The sequence below is a fragment of the Megascapheus bottae genome, chromosome 19 (assembly GCF_031878675.1).
Source record: "Megascapheus bottae isolate mThoBot1 chromosome 19, mThoBot2.hap1, whole genome shotgun sequence".
NCBI lineage: Eukaryota > Metazoa > Chordata > Mammalia > Rodentia > Geomyidae > Megascapheus > Megascapheus bottae.
This window is the reverse complement of record NC_143527.1, coordinates 48,517,844-48,542,640: the sequence shown is the minus strand read 5'-3', so window position 1 is coordinate 48,542,640 and position 24,797 is coordinate 48,517,844.

Below are 24,797 nucleotides of genomic sequence, written 5' to 3'. Positions count from 1 at the left end.
GTGTTGTGTGTCATGTGTGTGTGTCGTGTGTGTTGTGTGTCATGTGTCGTGTGTGTCGTGTGTCATGTGTGTCATGTGTGTGTCGTGTGTGTGTCGTGTGTGTGTCGTGTGTCATGAGTGTCGTGTGTCATGAGTGTCGTGTGTCATGTGTGTGTCGTGTGTGTCGTGTGTGTCATGTGTCATTTGTGTGTCATGTGTGTTGTGTGTCGTCTGTGTGTGTCATGTGTGTCGTGTGTGTGTCATTTGTGTCACGTGTGTCGTGTGTGTTGTGTGTCATGTGTGTGTGTCGCGTGTGTGTCATGTGTGTCATGTGTGTGTGTGTGTCGTGTGTGTTGTGTGTCATGTGTCGTGTGTGTCGAGTGTCAATGTCAGCTGCGTGCGTACCTCCGGGGTGGACTGCGCCTGCGCCTACAGAGCCTCTGTCAGGAGCTGTGGACATGTACGTCAACTACGTGCGTACCTGCGGGGTGGACTGCGCCTGCGCCTACAGTGCCTCTGTCATGTCGTGTGTCATGAGTGTCGTGTGTGTGTTGTGAGTCTGTGTGTGCCATGTGTGTGTCGTGTGTGTCGTGTGTGTTGTGTGTCGTGTGCGTCGTGTGTGTCGTGTGTGTATCACATGTGTGGCTCACACGCGACACACACGACACACGACACTCACACATGACACAAATGACACATGACACACATGACACACATGACACACATGACACACATGACACAGACACGACACACACATGACACACACGACACACGACACACACATGACACAAATCACACATGACAAACATGACACACATGACACACATGACACACATGACACACGCGACACACGTGACACACGCAACACACACATGACACACACATGACACACACATGACACATGACACAAATGACACATGACACACACGACACACACGACACACGACACACACGACACATGACACACACACATGACACAAATGACACATGACACACACGACACACACGACACACACGACACACAACACACACGACACACACATACACGACACATGACACACATGACACACACGACACACGCGAAACACATGACACACACATGACACATGACACACACGTTGTGTTGTCATGTGTGTGTCGTGTGTGTGTCGTGTGTGTTGTGTGTCATGTGTGTGTGTCGCGTGTGTGTCATGTGTGTCATGTGTGTGTCATGTGTGTTGTGTGTCATGTGTGTGTGTCGTGTGTGTTGTGTGTCATGTGTCGTGTGTGTCATGTGTCATGTGTGTCATGTGTGTGTCGTGTGTGTGTCGTGTGTGTGTCGTGTGTCATGAGTGTCGTGTGTCATGAGTGTCGTGTGTCATGTGTGTGTCGTGTGTGTCGTGTGTGTGTCGTGTGTGTCGTGTGTGTCGTGTGTGTCATGTGTCATTTGTGTGTCATGTGTGTTGTGTGTCGTCTGTGTGTGTCATGTGTGTCGTGTGTGTGTCATTTGTGTCACGTGTGTCGTGTGTGTTGTGTGTCATGTGTGTGTGTCGCGTGTGTGTCATGTGTGTCATGTGTGTGTGTCGTGTGTGTTGTGTGTCACGTGTCGTGTGTGTCGTGTGTGTCGTGTGTCATGTGTGTGTCGTGTGTGTGTCGTGTGTCATGAGTGTCGTGTGTCATGTGTGTGTTGTGTGTCATGTGTGTGTCGTGTGTGTGGTGTGTGTGTCGTGTGTGTCGTGTGTGTCGTGTGTGTCATGTGTCATTTGTGTGTCATGTGTGTTGTGTGTCATGTGTGTGTGTCGTGTGTCATGTGAGTGTCGTGTGTGTGTCGTGTGTGTGTCGTGTGTCATGAGTGTCGTGTGTCATGTGTGTGTTGTGTGTCGTGTGTGTGTCGTGTGTGTCGTGTGTGTCGGCACTGCTGCCGTCCAGCCCGCCCCGGCCTCGCCGCCCACCGCCCGGCCCGCCACGTGGCTCCCGCGGGCCCCACCCGAGGCTCCCTCGTCCGCCAGGCCTGCATGCCCCGAGCGCCCCGGGGCTGCGCTCGCCCGGCCCTTCCTCAGCTTCTGCCCCGGCCAGGCCGACCTGGGCGCTGCGCTGCGCGCTTCCTCCGTGCCCTCGGCGCCTCGTCCCGCGTGTCCCGGTGGTGCGCGCGGCCCCGGGGCAACCGACGTCCCCCACGACCCCGGCCGCGGTGCCGACTGCGCCTGCCTGGATCCCTCAGCTGCATGAGCAGCTGCCTCAGCTGCCTGAGTGAGCATCTAAGCCTGCTAGGTGCTGGAGCGGTTACATCAGCTGCATGAGTGTCAATGTCAGCTGCGTGCGTACCTCCGGTGTGGACTGCGCCTGCGCCTACAGAGCCTCTGTCAGGAGCTGTGGACATGTACGTCAACTACGTGCGTACCTCCGGGGTGGACTGCGCCTGCGCCTACAGTGCCTCTGTCATGTCGTGTGTCATGAGTGTCGTGTGTGTGTTGTGAGTCTGTGTGTGCCATGTGTGTGTCGTGTGTGTCGTGTGTGTTGTGTGTCGTGTGCGTCGTGTGTGTCGTGTGTGTATCACATGTGTGGCTCACACGCGACACACACAACACACGACACTCACACATGACACAAATGACACATGACACACATGACACACATGACACACATGACACAGACACGACACACACATGACACACACGACACACGACACAAACATGACACAAATCACACATGACAAACATGACACACATGACACACATGACACAAATGACACACGCGACACACGCGGCACACACATGACACACACATGACACACACATGACACATGACACAAATGACACATGACACACACGACACACACATGACACAGATGACACACGACACACACGACACATGACACACAACACACACGACACACACACGACACATGACACACATGACACACACACGACACACGCGAAACACATGACACACACATGACACATGACACACACGTTGTGTTGTGTCATGTGTGTGTCGTGTGTGTGTCGTGTGTGTTGTGTGTCATGTGTGTGTGTCGCGTGAGTGTCATGTGTGTCATGTGTGTGTCGTGTGTGTTGTGTGTCATGTGTGTGTGTCGTGTGTGTTGTGTGTCATGTGTCGTGTGTGTTGTGTGTCATGTGTGTCATGGGTGTGTCGTGTGTGTGTCGTGTGTCATGAGTGTCGTGTGTCATGAGTGTCATGTGTCATGTGTGTGTCGTGTGTGTCGTGTGTGTCGTGTGTGTGTCGTGTGTGTCATGTGTCATTTGTGTGTCATGTGTGTTGTGTGTCGTGTGTGTGTGTCATGTGTGTCGTGTGTGTGTCATTTGTGTCATGTGTGTCGTGTGTGTGTTGTGTGTCATGTGTGTGTGTCGCGTGTGTGTCATGTGTGTCATGTGTGTGTGTCGTGTGTGTTGTGTGTCATGTGTCGTGTGTGTCGTGTGTCATGTGTGTGTCGTGTGTGTGTCGTGTGTGTGTCGTGTGTCATGAGTGTCGTGTGTCATGTGTGTTGTGTGTCGTGTGTGTGTCGTGTGTGTCGTGTGTGTCGGCACTGCTGCCGTCCAGCCCGCCAAAGCCTCGCCGCCCACCGCCCGGCCCGCCACGTGGCTCCCGCGGGCCCCACCCGAGGCTCCCTCGTCCGCCAGGCCTGCATGCCCCGAGCGCCCCGGGGCTGCGCTCGCCCGGCCCTTCCTCAGCTTCTGCCCCGGCCAGGCCGACCTGGGCGCTGCGCTGCGCACTTCCTCCGTGCCCTCGGCGCCTCGTCCCGCGTGTCCCGGTGGTGCGCGCGGCCCCGGCGCAACCGACGTCCCCCACGACCCCGGCCGCGGTGCCGACTGCGCCTGCCTGGATCCCTCAGCTGCATGAGCAGCTGCCTCAGCTGCCTGAGTGAGCATCTAAGCCTGCTAGGTGCTTGAGCGGTTACATCAGCTGCATGAGTGTCAATGTCAGCTGCGTGCGTACCTCCGGTGTGGACTGCGCCTGCGCCTACAGAGCCTCTGTCAGGAGCTGTGGACATGTATGTCAACTACGTGCGTACCTCCGGGGTGGACTGCGCCTGCGCCTACAGTGCCTCTGTCATGTCGTGTGTCATGAGTGTCGTGTGTGTGTTGTGAGTCTGTGTGTGCCATGTGTGTGTCGTGTGTGTCGTGTGTGTTGTGTGTCGTGTGCGTCGTGTGTGTCGTGTGTGTATCACATGGGTGTCTCACACGCGACACACACGACACACGACACTCACACATGACACAAATGACACATGACACACATGACACACATGACACACATGACACACATGACACAGACACGACACACACATGACACACACGACACACGACACACACATGACACAAATCACACATGACACACATGACACACATGACACACGCGACACACACATGACACACACATGACACACACATGACACACACATGACACATGACACAAATGACACATGACACAAATGACACACGACACACACGACACACATGACACACACGACACACGACACACGACACATGACACACACACATGACACAAATGACACATGACACACACGACACACACGACACACATGACACACATGACACACACGACAGACACGACACACAACACACACGACACACACACGACACATGACACACATGACACACACACGACACATGACACAAATGACACACGACACACACGACACACGACACACACGACACATGACACACACACATGACACAAATGACACATGACACACACGACACACACGACACACACGACACACATGACACACATGACACACACGACACACACGACACACGACACACACGACACACACACGACACACGCGAAACACATGACACACACACGACACACGCGAAACACATGACACACACACATGACACATGACACATACGTTGTGTTGTGTCATGTGTGTGTGTCGCGTGTGTGTCATGTGTGTCATGTGTGTGTCGTGTGTGTTGTGTGTCATGTGTGTGTGTCATGTGTGTCATGTGTGTGTCGTGTGTGTTGTGTGTCATGTGTGTGTGTCGTGTGTGTTGTGTGTCATGTGTCCTGTGTGTTGTGTGTCATGTGTGTCATGGGTGTGTCGTGTGTGTGTCGTGTGTCATGAGTGTCGTGTGTCATGAGTGTCATGTGTCATGTGTGTGTCGTGTGTGTCGTGTGTGTCGTGTGTGTGTCGTGTGTTTCGTGTGTGTCATGTGTCATTTGTGTGTCATGTGTGTTGTGTGTCGTGTGTGTGTGTCATGTGTGTCGCGTGTGTGTCATGTGTGTCATGTGTGTGTGTCGTGTGTGTTGTGTGTCATGTGTCATGTGTGTCGTGTGTCGTGTGTGTCGTGTGTGTGTCGTGTGTGTGTCTTGTGTCATGAGTGTCGTGTGTCATGTGTGTGTTGTGTGTCGTGTGTGTGTCGTGTGTGTCGTGTGTGTCGGCACTGCTGCCGTCCAGCCCGCCCCGGCCTCGCCGCCCACCGCCCGGCCCGCCACGTGGCTCCCGCGGGCCCCACCCGAGGCTCCCTCGTCTGCCAGGCCTGCATGCCCCGAGCGCCCCGGGGCTGCGCTCGCCCGGCCCTTCCTCAGCTTCTGCCCCGGCCAGGCCGACCTGGGCGCTGCGCTGCGCACTTCCTCCGTGCCCTCGGCGCCTCGTCCCGCATGTCCCGGTGGTGCGCGCGGCCCCGGCGCAACCGACGTCCCCCACGACCCCGGCCGCGGTGCCGACTGCGCCTGCCTGGATCCCTCAGCTGCATGAGCAGCTGCCTCAGCTGCCTGAGTGAGCATCTAAGCCTGCTAGGTGCTGGAGCGGTTACATCAGCTGCATGAGTGTCAATGTCAGCTGCGTGCATACCTCCGGGGTGGACTGCGTCTGCGCCTACAGTGCCTCTGTCAGGAGCTGTGGACATCTAAGTCAACTACGTGCGTACTCCGGGGTGGACTGCGCCTGCGCCTACAGAGCCTCTGTCAGGAGCTGTGGACATGTATGTCAACTACGTGCGTACCTCCGGGGTGGACTGCGCCTGCGCCTACAGTGCCTCTGTCATGTCGTGTGTCATGAGTGTCGTGTGTGTGTTGTGAGTCTGTGTGTGCCATGTGTGTGTCGTGTGTGTCGTGTGTGTGTTGTGTGTCGTGTGCGTCGTGTGTGTCGTGTGTGTATCACATGGGTGTCTCACACGCGACACACACGACACACGACACTCACACATGACACAAATGACACATGACACACATGACACACATGACACACATGACACACATGACACACATGACACAGACACGACACACACATGACACACACGACACACGACACACACATGACACAAATCACACATGACAAACATGACACACATGACACACATGACACACGCGACACACACACGACACACACACGACACACACATGACACACACATGACACACACATGACACATGACACAAATGACACATGACACAAATGACACACGACACACACGACACACATGACACACACGACACACGACACACACATGACACAAATCACACATGACACACATGACACACATGACACACGCGACACACACATGACACACACATGACACACACATGACACACACATGACACATGACACAAATGACACATGACACAAATGACACACGACACACACGACACACATGACACACACGACACACGACACACGACACATGACACACACACATGACACAAATGACACATGACACACACGACACACACGACACACATGACACACATGACACACACGACAGACACGACACACAACACACACGACACACACACGACACATGACACACATGACACACACACGACACATGACACAAATGACACACGACACACACGACACACGACACACACGACACATGACACACACACATGACACAAATGACACATGACACACACGACACACACGACACACACGACACACATGACACACATGACACACACGACACACACGACACACGACACACACGACACACACACGACACACGCGAAACACATGACACACACACGACACACGCGAAACACATGACACACACACATGACACATGACACATACGTTGTGTTGTGTCATGTGTGTGTGTCGCGTGTGTGTCATGTGTGTCATGTGTGTGTCGTGTGTGTTGTGTGTCATGTGTGTGTGTCGTGTGTGTTGTGTGTCATGTGTCGTGTGTGTCGTGTGTCATGTGTGTCATGTGTGTGTCGTGTGTGTGTCGTGTGTGTGTCGTGTGTCATGAGTGTCGTGTGTCATGAGTGTCGTGTGTCATGTGTGTGTCGTGTGTGTCATGTGTGTGTCGTGTGTGTTGTGTGTGTCGTGTGTGTCATGTGTCATTTGTGTGACATGTGTGTTGTGTGTCGTGTGTGTGTGTCATGTGTGTCATGTGTGTGTCATTTGTGTCATGTGTGTTGTGTGTGTTGTGTGTCATGTGTGTTTGTCGCGTGTGTCATGTGTGTCATGTGTGTGTGTCGTGTGTGTTGTGTGTCATGTGTCGTGTGTGTCGTGTGTGTCGTGTGTCATGTGTGTGTCGTGTGTGTGTCGTGTGTGTGTCGTGTGTCATGAGTGTCGTGTGTCATGTGTGTGTTGTGTGTCGTGTGTGTGTCGTGTGTGTCGTGTGTGTCGGCACTGCTGCCGTCCAGCCCGCCCCGGCCTCGCCGCCCACCGCCCGGCCCGCCACGTGGCTCCCGCGGGCCCCACCCGAGGCTCCCTCGTCCGCCAGGCCTGCATGCCCCGAGCGCCCCGGGGCTGCGCTCGCCCGGCCCTTCCTCAGCTTCTGCCCCGGCCAGGCCGACCTGGGCGCTGCGCTGCGCGCTTCCTCCGTGCCCTCGGCGCCTCGTCCCGCGTGTCCCGGTGGTGCGCGCGGCCCCGGCGCAACCGACGTCCCCCACGACCCCGGCCGCGGTGCCGACTGCGCCTGCCTGGATCCCTCAGCTGCATGAGCAGCTGCCTCAGCTGCCTGAGTGAGCATCTAAGCCTGCTAGGTGCTGGAGCGGTTACATCAGCTGCATGAGTGTCAATGTCAGCTGCGTGCGTACCTCCGGGGTGGACTGCGTCTGCGCCTACAGTGCCTCTGTGAGGAGCTGTGGACATCTAAGTCAACTACGTGCGTACTCCGGGGTGGACTGTGCCTCCGTCTACAGTGCCTCTGTCATGTCGTGTGTCATGAGTGTCGTGTGTGTGTTGTGAGTCTGTGTGTGCCATGTGTGTGTCGTGTGTGTCGTGTGTGTTGTGTGTCGTGTGCATCGTGTGTGTCGTGTGTGTATCACATGTGTGTCTCACACACGACACACACAACACACGACACTCACACATGACACAAATGACACATCACACATGACACACATGACACAGACAAGACACACATGACACACAACACACACATGACACACACGACACATGACACACACATGACACAAATCACACATGACAAACATGACACACACGACACACACATGACACAGATGACACACGACACACACGACACATGACACACAACACACACGACACACACACGACACATGACACACATGACACACACACGACACACGCGAAACACATGACACACGCATGACACATGACACACACGTTGTGTTGTGTCATGTGTGTGTCGTGTGTGTGTCGTGTGTGTTGTGTGTCATGTGTGTGTGTCGCGTGTGTGTCATGTGTGTCATGTGTGTGTCGTGTGTGTTGTGTGTCATGTGTGTGTGTCGTGTGTGTTGTGTGTCATGTGTCGTGTGTGTTGTGTGTCATGTGTGTCATGTGTGTGTCGTGTGTGTGTCGTGTGTGTCGTGTGTGTCATGTGTCATTTGTGTGTCATGTGTGTTGTGTGTCGTTTGTGTGTGTCATGTGTGTCGTGTGTGTGTCATTTGTGTCATGTGTGTCGTGTGTGTTGTGTGTCATGTGTGTGTGTCGCGTGTGTGTCATGTGTGTCATGTGTGTATGTCGTGTGTGTTGTGTGTCATGTGTCGTGTGTGTCGTGTGTCATGTGTGTGTCGTGTGTGTGTCGTGTGTCATGAGTGTCGTGTGTCATGTGTGTGTTGTGTGTCGTGTGTGTGTCGTGTGTGTCGTGTGTGTCGGCACTGCTGCCGTCCAGCCCGCCCCGGCCTCGCCGCCCACCGCCCGGCCCGCCACGTGGCTCCCGCGGGCCCCACCCGAGGCTCCCTCGTCCGCCAGGCCTGCATGCCCCGAGCGCCCCGGGGCTGCGCTCGCCCGGCCCTTCCTCAGCTTCTACCCCGGCCAGGCCGACCTGGGCGCTGCGCTGTGCGCTTCCTCCGTGCCCTCGGCGCCTCGTCCCGCGTGTCCCGGTGGTGCGCGCGGCCCCGGCGCAACCGACGTCCCCCACGACCCCGGCCGCGGTGCCGACTGCGCCTGCCTGGATCCCTCAGCTGCATGAGCAGCTGCCTCAGCTGCCTGAGTGAGCATCTAAGCCTGCTAGGTGCTTAAGCGGTTACATCAGCTGCATGAGTGTCAATGTCAGCTGCGTGCGTACCTCCGGGGTGGACTGCGCCTGCGCCTACAGAGCCTCTGTCAGGAGCTGTGGACATGTACGTCAACTACGTGCGTACCTCCGGGGTGGACTGCGCCTGCGCCTACAGTGCCTCTGTCATGTCGTGTGTCATGAGTGTCGTGTGTGTGTTGTGAGTCTGTGTGTGCCATGTGTGTGTCGTGTGTGTCGTGTGTGTTGTGTGTCGTGTGCGTCGTGTGTGTCGTGTGTGTATCACATGTGTGGCTCACACGCGACACACACAACACACGACACTCACACATGACACAAATGACACATGACACACATGACACACATGACACACATGACACAGACACGACACACACATGACACACACGACACACGACACACACATGACACAAATCACACATGACAAACATGACACACATGACACACATGACACACATGACACAAATGACACACGCGACACACGCGGCACACACATGACACACACATGACACACACATGACACATGACACAAATGACACATGACACACACGACACACACATGACACAGATGACACACGACACACACGACACATGACACACAACACACACGACACACACACGACACATGACACACATGACACACACACGACACACGCGAAACACATGACACACACATGACACATGACACACACGTTGTGTTGTGTCATGTGTGTGTCGTGTGTGTGTCGTGTGTGTTGTGTGTCATGTGTGTGTGTCGCGTGAGTGTCATGTGTGTCATGTGTGTGTCGTGTGTGTTGTGTGTCATGTGTGTGTGTCGTGTGTGTTGTGTGTCATGTGTCGTGTGTGTTGTGTGTCATGTGTGTCATGGGTGTGTCGTGTGTGTGTCGTGTGTCATGAGTGTCGTGTGTCATGAGTGTCATGTGTCATGTGTGTGTCGTGTGTGTCGTGTGTGTCGTGTGTGTGTCGTGTGTGTCATGTGTCATTTGTGTGTCATGTGTGTTGTGTGTCGTGTGTGTGTGTCATGTGTGTCGTGTGTGTGTCATTTGTGTCATGTGTGTCGTGTGTGTGTTGTGTGTCATGTGTGTGTCGCGTGTGTGTCATGTGTGTCATGTGTGTGTGTCGCGTGTGTGTCATGTGTGTCATGTGTGTGTGTCGTGTGTGTTGTGTGTCATGTGTCGTGTGTGTCGTGTGTCATGTGTGTGTCGTGTGTGTGTCGTGTGTGTGTCGTGTGTCATGAGTGTCGTGTGTCATGTGTGTTGTGTGTCGTGTGTGTGTCGTGTGTGTCGTGTGTGTCGGCACTGCTGCCGTCCAGCCCGCCAAAGCCTCGCCGCCCACCGCCCGGCCCGCCACGTGGCTCCCGCGGGCCCCACCCGAGGCTCCCTCGTCCGCCAGGCCTGCATGCCCCGAGCGCCCCGGGGCTGCGCTCGCCCGGCCCTTCCTCAGCTTCTGCCCCGGCCAGGCCGACCTGGGCGCTGCGCTGCGCACTTCCTCCGTGCCCTCGGCGCCTCGTCCCGCGTGTCCCGGTGGTGCGCGCGGCCCCGGCGCAACCGACGTCCCCCACGACCCCGGCCGCGGTGCCGACTGCGCCTGCCTGGATCCCTCAGCTGCATGAGCAGCTGCCTCAGCTGCCTGAGTGAGCATCTAAGCCTGCTAGGTGCTGGAGCGGTTACATCAGCTGCATGAGTGTCAATGTCAGCTGCGTGCGTACCTCCGGTGTGGACTGCGCCTGCGCCTACAGAGCCTCTGTCAGGAGCTGTGGACATCTAAGTCAACTACGTGCGTACTCCGGGGTGGACTGCGCCTGCGCCTACAGAGCCTCTGTCAGGAGCTGTGGACATGTATGTCAACTACGTGCGTACCTCCGGGGTGGACTGCGCCTGCGCCTACAGTGCCTCTGTCATGTCGTGTGTCATGAGTGTCGTGTGTGTGTTGTGAGTCTGTGTGTGCCATGTGTGTGTCGTGTGTGTCGTGTGTGTTGTGTGTCGTGTGCGTCGTGTGTGTCGTGTGTGTATCACATGTGTGTCTCACACGCGACAAACACGACACACGACACTCACACATGACACAAATGACACATGACACACATGACACACATGACACACATGACACACATGACACAGGCACGACACACACATGACACACACGACACACGACACACACATGACACAAATCACACATGACACACATGACACACATGACACACGCGACACACACATGACACACACATGACACACACATGACACACACATGACACATGACACAAATGACACATGACACAAATGACACACGACACACACGACACACATGACACACACGACACACGACACACGACACATGACACACACACATGACACAAATGACACATGACACACACGACACACACGACACACATGACACACATGACACACACGACAGACACGACACACAACACACACGACACACACACGACACATGACACACATGACACACACACGACACATGACACAAATGACACACGACACACACGACACACGACACACACGACACATGACACACACACATGACACAAATGACACATGACACACACGACACACACGACACACACGACACACATGACACACATGACACACACGACACACACGACACACGACACACACGACACACACACGACACACGCGAAACACATGACACACACACGACACACGCGAAACACATGACACACACACATGACACATGACACATACGTTGTGTTGTGTCATGTGTGTGTGTCGCGTGTGTGTCATGTGTGTCATGTGTGTGTCGTGTGTGTTGTGTGTCATGTGTGTGTGTCGTGTGTGTTGTGTGTCATGTGTCGTGTGTGTCGTGTGTCATGTGTGTCATGTGTGTGTCGTGTGTGTGTCGTGTGTGTGTCGTGTGTCATGAGTGTCGTGTGTCATGAGTGTCGTGTGTCATGTGTGTGTCGTGTGTGTCATGTGTGTGTCGTGTGTGTTGTGTGTGTCGTGTGTGTCATGTGTCATTTGTGTGACATGTGTGTTGTGTGTCGTGTGTGTGTGTCATGTGTGTCATGTGTGTGTCATTTGTGTCATGTGTGTCGTGTGTGTTGTGTGTCATGTGTGTTTGTCGCGTGTGTCATGTGTGTCATGTGTGTGTGTCGTGTGTGTTGTGTGTCATGTGTCGTGTGTGTCGTGTGTGTCGTGTGTCATGTGTGTGTCGTGTGTGTGTCGTGTGTGTGTCGTGTGTCATGAGTGTCGTGTGTCATGTGTGTGTTGTGTGTCGTGTGTGTGTCGTGTGTGTCGTGTGTGTCGGCACTGCTGCCGTCCAGCCCGCCCCGGCCTCGCCGCCCACCGCCCGGCCCGCCACGTGGCTCCCGCGGGCCCCACCCGAGGCTCCCTCGTCCGCCAGGCCTGCATGCCCCGAGCGCCCCGGGGCTGCGCTCGCCCGGCCCTTCCTCAGCTTCTGCCCCGGCCAGGCCGACCTGGGCGCTGCGCTGCGCACTTCCTCCGTGCCCTCGGCGCCTCGTCCCGCGTGTCCCGGTGGTGCGCGCGGCCCCGGCGGAACCGACGTCCCCCACGACCCCGGCCGCGGTGCCGACTGCGCCTGCCTGGATCCCTCAGCTGCATGAGCAGCTGCCTCAGCTGCCTGAGTGAGCATCTAAGCCTGCTAGGTGCTGGAGCGGTTACATCAGCTGCATGAGTGTCAATGTCAGCTGCGTGCGTACCTCCGGGGTGGACTGCGTCTGCGCCTACAGTGCCTCTGTCAGGAGCTGTGGACATCTAAGTCAACTACGTGCGTACTCCGGGGTGGACTGCGCCTGCGCCTACAGAGCCTCTGTCAGGAGCTGTGGACATGTATGTCAACTACGTGCGTACCTCCGGGGTGGACTGCGCCTGCGCCTACAGTGCCTCTGTCATGTCGTGTGTCATGAGTGTCGTGTGTGTGTTGTGAGTCTGTGTGTGCCATGTGTGTGTCGTGTGTGTCGTGTGTGTTGTGTGTCGTGTGCGTCGTGTGTCGTGTGTGTATCACATGTGTGTCTCACACGCAACAAACACGACACACGACACTCACACATGACACAAATGACACATGACACACATGACACACATGACACACATGACACACATGACACAGACACGACACACACATGACACACACGACACACGACACACACATGACACAAATCACACATGACACACATGACACACATGACACACGCGACACACACATGACACACACATGACACACACATGACACACACATGACACATGACACAAATGACACATGACACAAATGACACACGACACACACGACACACATGACACACACGACACACGACACACGACACATGACACACACACATGACACAAATGACACATGACACACACGACACACACGACACACATGACACACATGACACACACGACAGACACGACACACAACACACACGACACACACACGACACATGACACACATGACACACACACGACACATGACACAAATGACACACGACACACACGACACACGACACACACGACACATGACACACACACATGACACAAATGACACATGACACACACGACACACACGACACACACGACACACATGACACACATGACACACACGACACACACGACACACGACACACACGACACACACACGACACACGCGAAACACATGACACACACACGACACACGCGAAACACATGACACACACACATGACACATGACACATACGTTGTGTTGTGTCATGTGTGTGTGTCGCGTGTGTGTCATGTGTGTCATGTGTGTGTCGTGTGTGTTGTGTGTCATGTGTGTGTGTCGTGTGTGTTGTGTGTCATGTGTCGTGTGTGTCGTGTGTCATGTGTGTCATGTGTGTGTCGTGTGTGTGTCGTGTGTGTGTCGTGTGTCATGAGTGTCGTGTGTCATGAGTGTCGTGTGTCATGTGTGTGTCGTGTGTGTCATGTGTGTGTCGTGTGTGTTGTGTGTGTCGTGTGTGTCATGTGTCATTTGTGTGACATGTGTGTTGTGTGTCGTGTGTGTGTGTCATGTGTGTCATGTGTGTGTCATTTGTGTCACGTGTGTCGTGTGTGTTGTGTGTCATGTGTGTGTGTCGCGTGTGTGTCATGTGTGTCATGTGTGTGTGTCGTGTGTGTTGCGTGTCATGTGTCGTGTGTGTCGTGTGTGTCGTGTGTCATGTGTGTGTCGTGTGTGTGTCGTGTGTGTCGTGTGTCATGAGTGTCGTGTGTCATGTGTGTGTTGTGTGTCGTGTGTGTGTCGTGTGTGTCGTGTGTGTCGGCACTGCTGCCGTCCAGCCCGCCACGGCCTCGCCGCCCACCGCCCGGCCCGCCACGTGGCTCCCGCGGGCCCCACCCGAGGCTCCCTCGTCCGCCAGGCCTGCATGCCCCGAGCGCCCCGGGGCTGCGCTCGCCCGGCCCTTCCTCAGCTTCTGCCCCGGCCAGGCCGACCTGGGCGCTGCGCTGCGCGCTTCCTCCGTGCCCTCGGCGCCTCGTCCCGCGTGTCCCGGTGGTGCGTGCGGCCCCGGCGCAACCGACGTCCCCCACGACCCCGGCCGCGGTGCCGACTGCGCCTGCCTGGATCCCTCAGCTGCATGAGCAGCTGCCTCAGCTGCCTGAGTGAGCATCTAAGCCTGCTAGGTGCTGGAGCGGTTACATCAGCTGCATGAGTGTCAATGTCAGCTGCGTGCGTACCTCCGGGGTGGACTGCGTCTGCGCCTACAGTGCCTCTGTGAGGAGCTGTGGACATCTAAGTCAACTACGTGCGTACTCCGGGGTGGACTGTGCCTCCGTCTACAGTGCCTCTGTCATGTCGTGTGTCATGAGTGTCGTGTGTGTGTTGTGAGTCTGTGTGTGCCATGTGTGTGTCGTGTGTGTCGTGTGTGTTGTGTGTCGTGTGCATCGTGTGTGTCGTGTGTGTATCACATGTGTGTCTCACACACGACACACACAACACACGACACACACACATGACACAAATGACACATCACACATGACACACATGACACAGACAAGACACACATGACACACAACACACACATGACACACACGACACATGACACACACATGACACAAATCACACATGACAAACATGACACACACGACACACACATGACACAGATGACACACGACACACACGACACATGACACACAACACACACGACACACACACGACACATGACACACATGACACACACACGACACACGCGAAACACATGTCACACGCATGACACATGACACACACGTTGTGTTGTGTCATGTGTGTGTCGTGTGTGTGTCGTGTGTGTTGTGTGTCATGTGTGTGTGTCGCGTGTGTGTCATGTGTGTCATGTGTGTGTCGTGTGTGTTGTGTGTCATGTGTGTGTGTCGTGTGTGTTGTGTGTCATGTGTCGTGTGTGTTGTGTGTCATGTGTGTCATGTGTGTGTCGTGTGTGTGTCGTGTGTGTCGTGTGTGTCATGTGTCATTTGTGTGTCATGTGTGTTGTGTGTCGTTTGTGTGTGTCATGTGTGTCGTGTGTGTGTCATTTGTGTCATGTGTGTCGTGTGTGTTGTGTGTCATGTGTGTGTGTCGCGTGTGTGTCATGTGTGTCATGTGTGTGTGTCGTGTGTGTTGCGTGTCATGTGTCGTGTGTGTCGTGTGTCATGTGTGTGTCGTGTGTGTGTCGTGTGTGTCGTGTGTCATGAGTGTCGTGTGTCATGTGTGTGTTGTGTGTCGTGTGTGTGTCGTGTGTGTCGTGTGTGTCGGCACTGCTGCCGTCCAGCCCGCCACGGCCTCGCCGCCCACCGCCCGGCCCGCCACGTGGCTCCCGCGGGCCCCACCCGAGGCTCCCTCGTCCGCCAGGCCTGCATGCCCCGAGCGCCCCGGGGCTGCGCTCGCCCGGCCCTTCCTCAGCTTCTGCCCCGGCCAGGCCGACCTGGGCGCTGCGCTGCGCGCTTCCTCCGTGCCCTCGGCGCCTCGTCCCGCGTGTCCCGGTGGTGCGTGCGGCCCCGGCGCAACCGACGTCCCCCACGACCCCGGCCGCGGTGCCGACTGCGCCTGCCTGGATCCCTCAGCTGCATGAGCAGCTGCCTCAGCTGCCTGAGTGAGCATCTAAGCCTGCTAGGTGCTTGAGCGGTTACATAAGCTGCATGAATGTCAATGTCAGCTGCGTGCGTACCTCCGGGGTGGACTGCGCCTGCGCCTACAGAGCCTCTTTCAGGAGCTGTGGACATGTACGTCAACTACGTGCGTACCTCCGGGGTGGACTGCGCCTGCGCCTACAGTGCCTCTGTCATGTCGTGTGTCATGAGTGTCGTGTGTGTTGTGAGTCTGTGTGTGCCATGTGTGTGTCGTGTGTGTCGTGTGTGTTGTGTGTCGTGTGCGTCGTGTGTGTCGTGTGTGTATCACATGTGTGTCTCACACGCGACACACACGACACACGACACACACACATGACACAAATGACACATGACACACATGACACACATGACACACATGACACAGACACGACACACACATGACACACGACACACACATGACACACACGACACACGACACACACATGACACAAATCACACATGACACACATGACACACATGACACACACGACACACACGACACACTGACACACGTGACACACATGACAGACACATGACACACACTGACACACATATGACACACATGACACATGACACAAATGACACATGACACACACGACACACATGACACACAGGACACACGACACACACGACACACGACACACGACACACACACATGACACAAATGACACATGACACACACGACACACACGACACACATGACACACATGACACACACGACACACAACACACACGACACACACACACGACACATGACACACATGACACACACACGACACACGCGAAACACATGACACACACATGACACATGACACACACGTTGTGTTGTGTCAAGTGTGTGTCGTGTGTGTGTCGTGTGTGTTGTGTGTCGTGTGTGTGTCGTGTGTCGTGTGTGTCGCGTGTGTCATGTGTGTGTCGTGTGTGTCGTGTGTGTCATGTGTGTCGTGTGTGTGTCATTTGTATCATGTGTGTCATGTGTGTCTTGTGTGTCATGTGTGTCATGTGTGTGTCGTGTGTGTGTCGTGTGTCATGAGTGTCGTGTGTGTTGTGTGTCATGTGTGTGTCATGTGTCATGTGTGTCGTGTGTGTCGTGTGTGTCGTGTGTGTCGTGTCTGTCGTGTGTGTTGTGTGTCGTGTGTGTCGTGTGTGAGACAAACATCCACCCCTGGCTGCAGACCCAACCCTGGCCCAAAATCTGCAGGCCCAAGCTGGTCCCACATTGGTCACACCCTGGGCCCCGCCCACAGCCCTGGGTATAATTCTACCCTGAAATGGCCATGGCAGTGCAGACCTGGTCCGGTCCTGCCCGTGCTGACCTCGAGTCCTGCCCTTGCTGACCTCGAGTCCTGCCCAAGCTGACCTCCGGTCCTCCCCGTGCTGACCTCCAGTCCTCCCCGTGCTGACCTCCGGTCCTCCCGTGCTGACTTCCACTCCTCCGAGCTGACCTCTGGTGCTGTCTCCCGAGCCCGGGTGTCCCAGGCCCAGCCATGCGTGTGTCCCAGGCCCTGCCCGAGGCTGCAGGTAAGCCCGCGTGGTCGCCGGGGTGTCCTCGGCCGCCCCTCCCCGCCGTCGGGGGTCTGTGCCGCGGTCACCGCTCACACCTGTCCCCTCTGTCCACAGCCAGGCCCCCCCACGCCTCTCTGCAGGAGGAGCCGCGTCCTCGAGGGCGCGGGGCCCGGGCGCTGGGCGTGCGTCGGCCCGGTCTCCGCCGCTCCGTGTACCCGCGTGTGTGTGTCGTGTGTGTGTCGTGTGTCATGAGTGTCGTGTGTCATGTGTGTGTTGTGTGTCGTGTGTGTGTCGTGTGTGGCTCACACCTGTCCCCTCTGTCCACAGCCAGGCCCCCCCACGCCTCTCTGCAGGAGGAGCCGCGTCCTCGAGGGCGCGGGGCCCGGGCGCTGGGCGTGCGTCGGCCCGGTCTCCGCCGCTCCGTGTACCCGCGTGTGTGTGTCGTGTGTCATGAGTGTCGTGTGTCATGTGTGTGTTGTGTGTCGTGTGTGTGTCGTGTGTGTCGTGTGTGTTGGCACTGCTGCCGTCCAGCCCGCCCCGGCCTCGCCGCCCACACGACACACACGACACACGACACACACACATGACACAAATGACACATGACACACATGACACACATGACACAGACACAACACACACATGACACACAACACACACGACACACAGATGACACAAATCACACATGACAAACATGACACACATGACACACATGACACAAATGACACACGCGACACACGCGACACACGCGACACACACATGACACACACACACGACACACACATGACACATGACACAAATGACACATGACACACACGACACACATGACACACACGACACACGACACACACGACACACGACACACACATGACACAAATGACACATGACACACATGACACACACGACACACACGACACACATGACACACATGACACACACGACACACACGACACACAACACACACGACACACACACACGACACATGACACACATGACACACACACGACACACGCGAAACACATGACACACACACGACACATGACACACACGTTGTGTTGTGTCATGTGTGTGTCGTGTGTGTCGTGTGTGTTGTGTGTCATGTGTGTGTGTCGCGTGTGTGTCATGTGTGTCATGTGTGTGTCGTGTGTGTTGTGTGTCATGTGTGTGTGTCGTGTGTGTTGTGTGTCATGTGTCGTGTGTGTCGTGTGTCATGTGTGTCATGTGTGTGTCGTGTGTGTGTCGTGTGTGTCGTGTGTGTCATGTGTCATTTGTGTGTCATGTGTGTTGTGTGTCGTGTGTGTGTCATGTGTGTCGTGTGTGTGTCATTTGTGTCATGTGTGTCGTGTGTGTGTTGTGTGTCATGTGTGTGTGTCGCGTGTGTGTCATGTGTGTCATGTGTGTGTGTCGTGTGTGTTGTGTGTCATGTGTCGTGTGTGTCATTTGTGTCGTGTGTGTCATGTGTGTCATGTGTGTCATGTGTGTCATGTGTCATGTGTGTGTCATGTGTGTCGCGTGTGTGTCGCGTGTGTGTCGTGTGTCGTGTGTGTTGTGTGTCATGAGTGTCGTGTGTCATGTGTGTGTTGTGTGTCGTGTGTGTGTCATGTGTGTTGTGTGTGTCGGCACTGCTGCCGACACCCCGGAGTACGCACGTAGTTGACTTAGATGTCCACAGCTCCTGACAGAGGCACTGTAGGCGCAGACGCAGTCCACCCCGGAGGTACGCACGCAGCTGACATTGACACTCATGCAGCTGATGTAACCGCTCAAGCACCTAGCAGGCTTAGATGCTCACTCAGGCAGCTGAGGCAGCTGCTCATGCAGCTGAGGGATCCAGGCAGGCGCAGTCGGCACCGCGGCCGGGGTCGTGGGGGACGTCGGTTGCCCTGGGGCCGCGCGCACCACCGGGACACGCGGGACGAGGCGCCGAGGGCACGGAGGAAGCGCGCAGCCCAGCGTCCAGGTCGGCCTGGCCGGGGCAGAAGCTGAGGAAGGGCCGGGCGAGCGCAGCCCCGGGGCGCTCGGGGCATGCAGGCCTGGCGGAGGAGGGAGCCTCGGGTGGGGCCCGCGGGAGCCACGTGGCGGGCCGGGCGGTGGGCGGCGAGGCCGGGGCGGGCTGGACGGCAGCAGTGCCGACACACACGACACACATGACACACACACGACACACAACACACACATGACACACGACACTCATGACACACAACACACACGACACACGACACACACGCGACACACACGCGGCACACATGACACACACATGACACATGACACACATGACACACATGACACACATGACACACACGACACAAATGACACACACGACACACGACGCACACGTGTTTGTTGTGTGTGTTGTGTCATATGTCATTTGCGTCATGTGTGTGTCATTTGTGTCATGTGTGTGTCATGTGTGTGTCATGTGTGTCGCTTGTGTCGCGTGTGTCGTGTGTGTGTCATTTGTGTCATGTGTGTCATGTGTGTGTTGTGTGTCGTGTGTGTCGCGTGTGTGTCATGTGTCATGTGTGTGTCATGTGTTTCGCGTGTGTCGTGTGTGTGTCATGTGTGTCATGTGTCGTGTGTGTGTCGTGTGTGTTGTGTGTGTTGTGTGTCATGTGTGTCATGTGTGTCATGTGTGTCATGTGTGTCGTGTGTGTCGTGTGTGTCACGTGTCATTTGTGTCATGTGTGTGTCGTGTGTCGTGTGTGTCGTGTGTCGTGTGTGTCGTGTGTCGTGTGTGTCGTGTGTGTCTTGTGTATCATGTGTCATTTGTGTCATGTGTCATGTGTGTGTCATGTGTGTGTCGCGTGTGTCGCGCTGGGGCCGCGCGCACCACCGGGACACGCGGGACGAGGCGCCGAGGGCACGGAGGAAGCGCGCAGCGCAGCGCCCAGGTCGGCCTGGCCGGGGCAGAAGCTGAGGAAGGGCTGGGCGAGCGCAGCCCCGGGGCGCTTGGGGCATGCAGGCCTGGCGGACGAGGGAGCCTCGGGTGGGGCCCGCGGGAGCCACGTGGCGGGCCGGGCGGTGGGCGGCGAGGCCGTGGCGGGCTGGACGGCAGCAGTGCCGACACACACAACACACACGACACACACACGACACCCACACGACACACACATGGCACACGACACCCATGACACACGACACACACACGACACACACACGACACTCACATGACACACGACACACACGACACATGACACACAACACACACGACACACAACACACACGACACACACTCACGACACACAACACACACATGACACACGACACTCATGACACACGACACACACACGACACACACACGACACACACATGACACACATGACACATGACACACACATGACACAACACACACAGGACACTCATGACACAGGACACACACACGACACACACATGGCACACGACACTCATGACACACGACACACACGACACACACGACACACATGACACACAACACACACGACACACAACACACACGACACACACACGACACTCATGACACACGACACACACATGGCACACGACACTCATGACACAAGACACACACGACACACATGACACACAACACACACGACACACAACACACACGACACACACACACGACACACACACGACACACAACACACACATGACACACGACACTCATGACACACGACACACACACGACACACACATGACACACGACACATGACACACGCGGCACAAGCGACACACATGACACACATGACACACACATGACACAAATGACACACACATGACGCAAATGACATATGACACAACACACACAACAAACACGTGTGCGTCGTGTGTGTCGTGTGTGTCGGGGGCCTGGGGACTGGGGTCTGGGTTTGGGGTCTGGTGTCTGGGTTGGGTAGGTGGTCTGGGGTCTTGATCTGGGGTCTGGGGTCTGGGGATGGGGTTCTGGGGTCTAGGTCTGGTCGGGGGTCTGGGGCCTGGATCTGGGGCCGGAGACTGGGGTCTGGGTTCGGGCTCTATGGTCTGGTGTCTGGGTCTGGGTGTCTGGGTCTTTGATCTGGGGTCTGGGGTCTGGGGTCGGGGTCTTGGGTCGGGGTCTTGGGTCGGGGGTCAGGTGAGTTCTCCGGGCATGTTGGGGTCTCGGCTTGGTGGTCTGGCATCGGGGGTCTGGGGTCTGGGTCAGGCGGGCGCTCCGGGATGTTTGGACTATGGGGTTGGGGTCAGGTTCTGGGGCCTGGATCGGGGGTTGGTTGTCTAGAGTCTGGGGTCAAGGGTCGGGGTCGGGGGTCTGGGGTCTGGGATCTGGGGTCGGGGGTCTGGGGTCTGGGGTCGGGGCCTGGGGTCCGGGGTCTGGGGTCTCGCGTTCTGGGTTTGGGATCTGGGGTCCTGGGTCTGGGGACGGGGGTCTGGGGTCGGTGGTATGTGGTCTGGGGTCGGGGGTCTGGGGTCTGGGGTGTGGGGTCAAAGTCTGGGGTCTGGGGTCGGGGTCTGGAGTCGGGGTCACAGGTCTGGGGTCTGGGGTCTGGCGTTGGGGGTCGGGGGTCTGGCATCTGGGTCTAGGTCTAGGGTTGGGGTTCTGGGTCTGCGCTCTGGGGTCTAGGGCCTGAGGTCTGGGGTCTAGGGTCTGGGGTCTGGTGTCAGGGGTCTGGGGTCGGGGGTCTAGGGTCTGGGGCCGGTGTCTGGGGTCACAGGTCTGGGGTATGGGTTCGGGGTCTGGGGTCGGGGGTCTGCAGCCTGGGTGTGGGGTCTGGGGTCTGGGTCTGGAGATGGGGTCTGGGTCTGGGGCCTGGGTTCTGGAGTCTAGGGTTGGGGGTCTGGGGTCGGTGGTCTGTGGTCAGGGTTCTGGGGTCTGGGGTCTGGGGCCAGGAGTCGGGGTCTGGGGTCGGGGGTCTGGGGTCTGGGTCTGGGGTCTGGGTCTGAGGTCGGGGATCTGGCATCTGGGGTCGGAGGACCGGGGTCGGGGTTCGGATGGGCTTTCCGGGCAGGTTGGAGTCTGGGATATGGGGTCTGGGATCGGGGGTCGGTGGTCGGGTGTCTGGGGTCAGGGGTCTGGGGTCGGGTCTAGATCGGGGGTCTGGTGTTAGGGGTCAGGGGTCTGGGGTCTGCGGTGGGGGTCGGGTGCCTGGGGTCAGGGTTCTGGGGTCTGGGGTCTGAGGTCGGGGTCTGGGTTCTGGGGTCTGGGGCCTGGGTCGGGGTCTGGGGCCGGGGCCTGGAGTCTGGGGTCGGGTGTCTGGGGTCTGGGGTCTGGAGTCTGGGGTCTGAGGTCTGGGGTCGGGGGTCTGGCATCTGGGTCTGAGGACCGGGGTCTGGGACTGGGGTCTGCGGTCTGGTGGCGGTGGTCTGGGGTCTGTGGTCGGGGGTTGGGGGTCAGGGGTCTGGGGACCGGGGACCGGGGACTGGGTTCTGAGTCTGAGGTCGGGGGTGTTGTGTTGGGGGTCTGGGGTCTGGGGTCTGAGGACAGGGCTCTGGGATATGGGGTCTCGGACCGAGGCTAGGGATTGGTCTGGGGTCTTGTGTCGGGGGCCGGGGGTCGGGAGTCTGGCGTCTTGGATCTGTGTTCTGGGGTTGGGGTCTGGAGTCAGGTGTGTGGGGTCTGGGTGGGGCTGGGGGTCTGGGTTCTGTGTCTGGGGTCGGGGGTCTGTGGTCTGTGGTCTGTGGTCAGGGGTCTGTCCTGGTTCACAGGCTGCTGCTCTGTTCGCCCCGCCTCTCCAGGTGGGAAGGGGAAGAAGTGGAGCTGAGAGGAGAGCAGCCAAAGGCAGTGGGAAGAACAGCCAGAGAAAAAGGCGGGCTGGAGCCGGAGTGGGGCTGAGGCTTGAGAAGGGCGGGGCTTGTGGGGGTCTGAGCACCGGGGGGTGGGGCCTGGATGAGGAACGGAGGTCAGCGGTCTAGGGCGGGGCTTGGAGGGAGAGCTCCAGGGTGGTGGAGCCAGGGCACGGAACAGGTGGTCTGGGGGCGGGGTTTGCATGGTCCGAGCCTGAGAGCAGTGGGGCAGAGCGAGGACGTGAGAGGTCAGGGGCGGGGCTTGCGGGATCAGAGCCTGAGAGGGGTGGGGTGGAGCAAGGATGTGAGCAGTCGGGGGTGGGGTGAGGACGCTGAACTGGTCCTTGGCGGTTCTGCCCGTGAGAGGCTCCAGTCCGGCCGCCTTTCTCTGAAAGAGCAGCATTTGTTCCGGGGCCTGCAGAGCTGGGCGGGCACTCTCGGCCTGAGGCCGGGCGTCTGTTGCCTGTTCACCGGTCCTGTAAGGTGCAGGCAGCGTTTCTTCATGGGGAAGCACCTGAAGGAGGCTGTCTCTACCCAGATGCCTCGTGTGTGTGAGGAAGGCCATATTAGGCCTAAGCCGGCTTCCGGAGCCTGCTCCCAGTCAGAGGTGCACTTTTTAGCCTAGGCAGGCCCGGGGCCTGGTGTGTGGTGGCTGTGAAGGTGTATGAGGTGGGGCCTGCTGCTTCATTTTTCCTCTTCCTGAAGGGGCTTCGCCTACGTTAGGCTGAAGCCTGTCCTCCGCAGCCAGCTCCGTCAGCGGTGAGCTTTCAGTGTAGGCCCAGGGCCAGGTCGAGAGTGGACAGGTGCGGCAGCCCGCCCACCACTGCCTCCTCTTTTGTTTTGTTTTCCTCCATCCAGGCCTGGTGCCGCCACGGGAGGGAGGGGTCAGAGCAAATGGGGCTTGGGCAGCTGCCACTCCACTGTGAGGACTTGAGGGGTTGCAGGTGGGGCTTGTGTGTCAGCCAGAGAGGGGTTGGGCCGAGCGAGGACGTGAGAGGTCAGGGCTGGGGCTTACAGGTTAAGAGGCTGAGAGGGGTGGGGCGGAGCAAGGACATGAGGCTTTA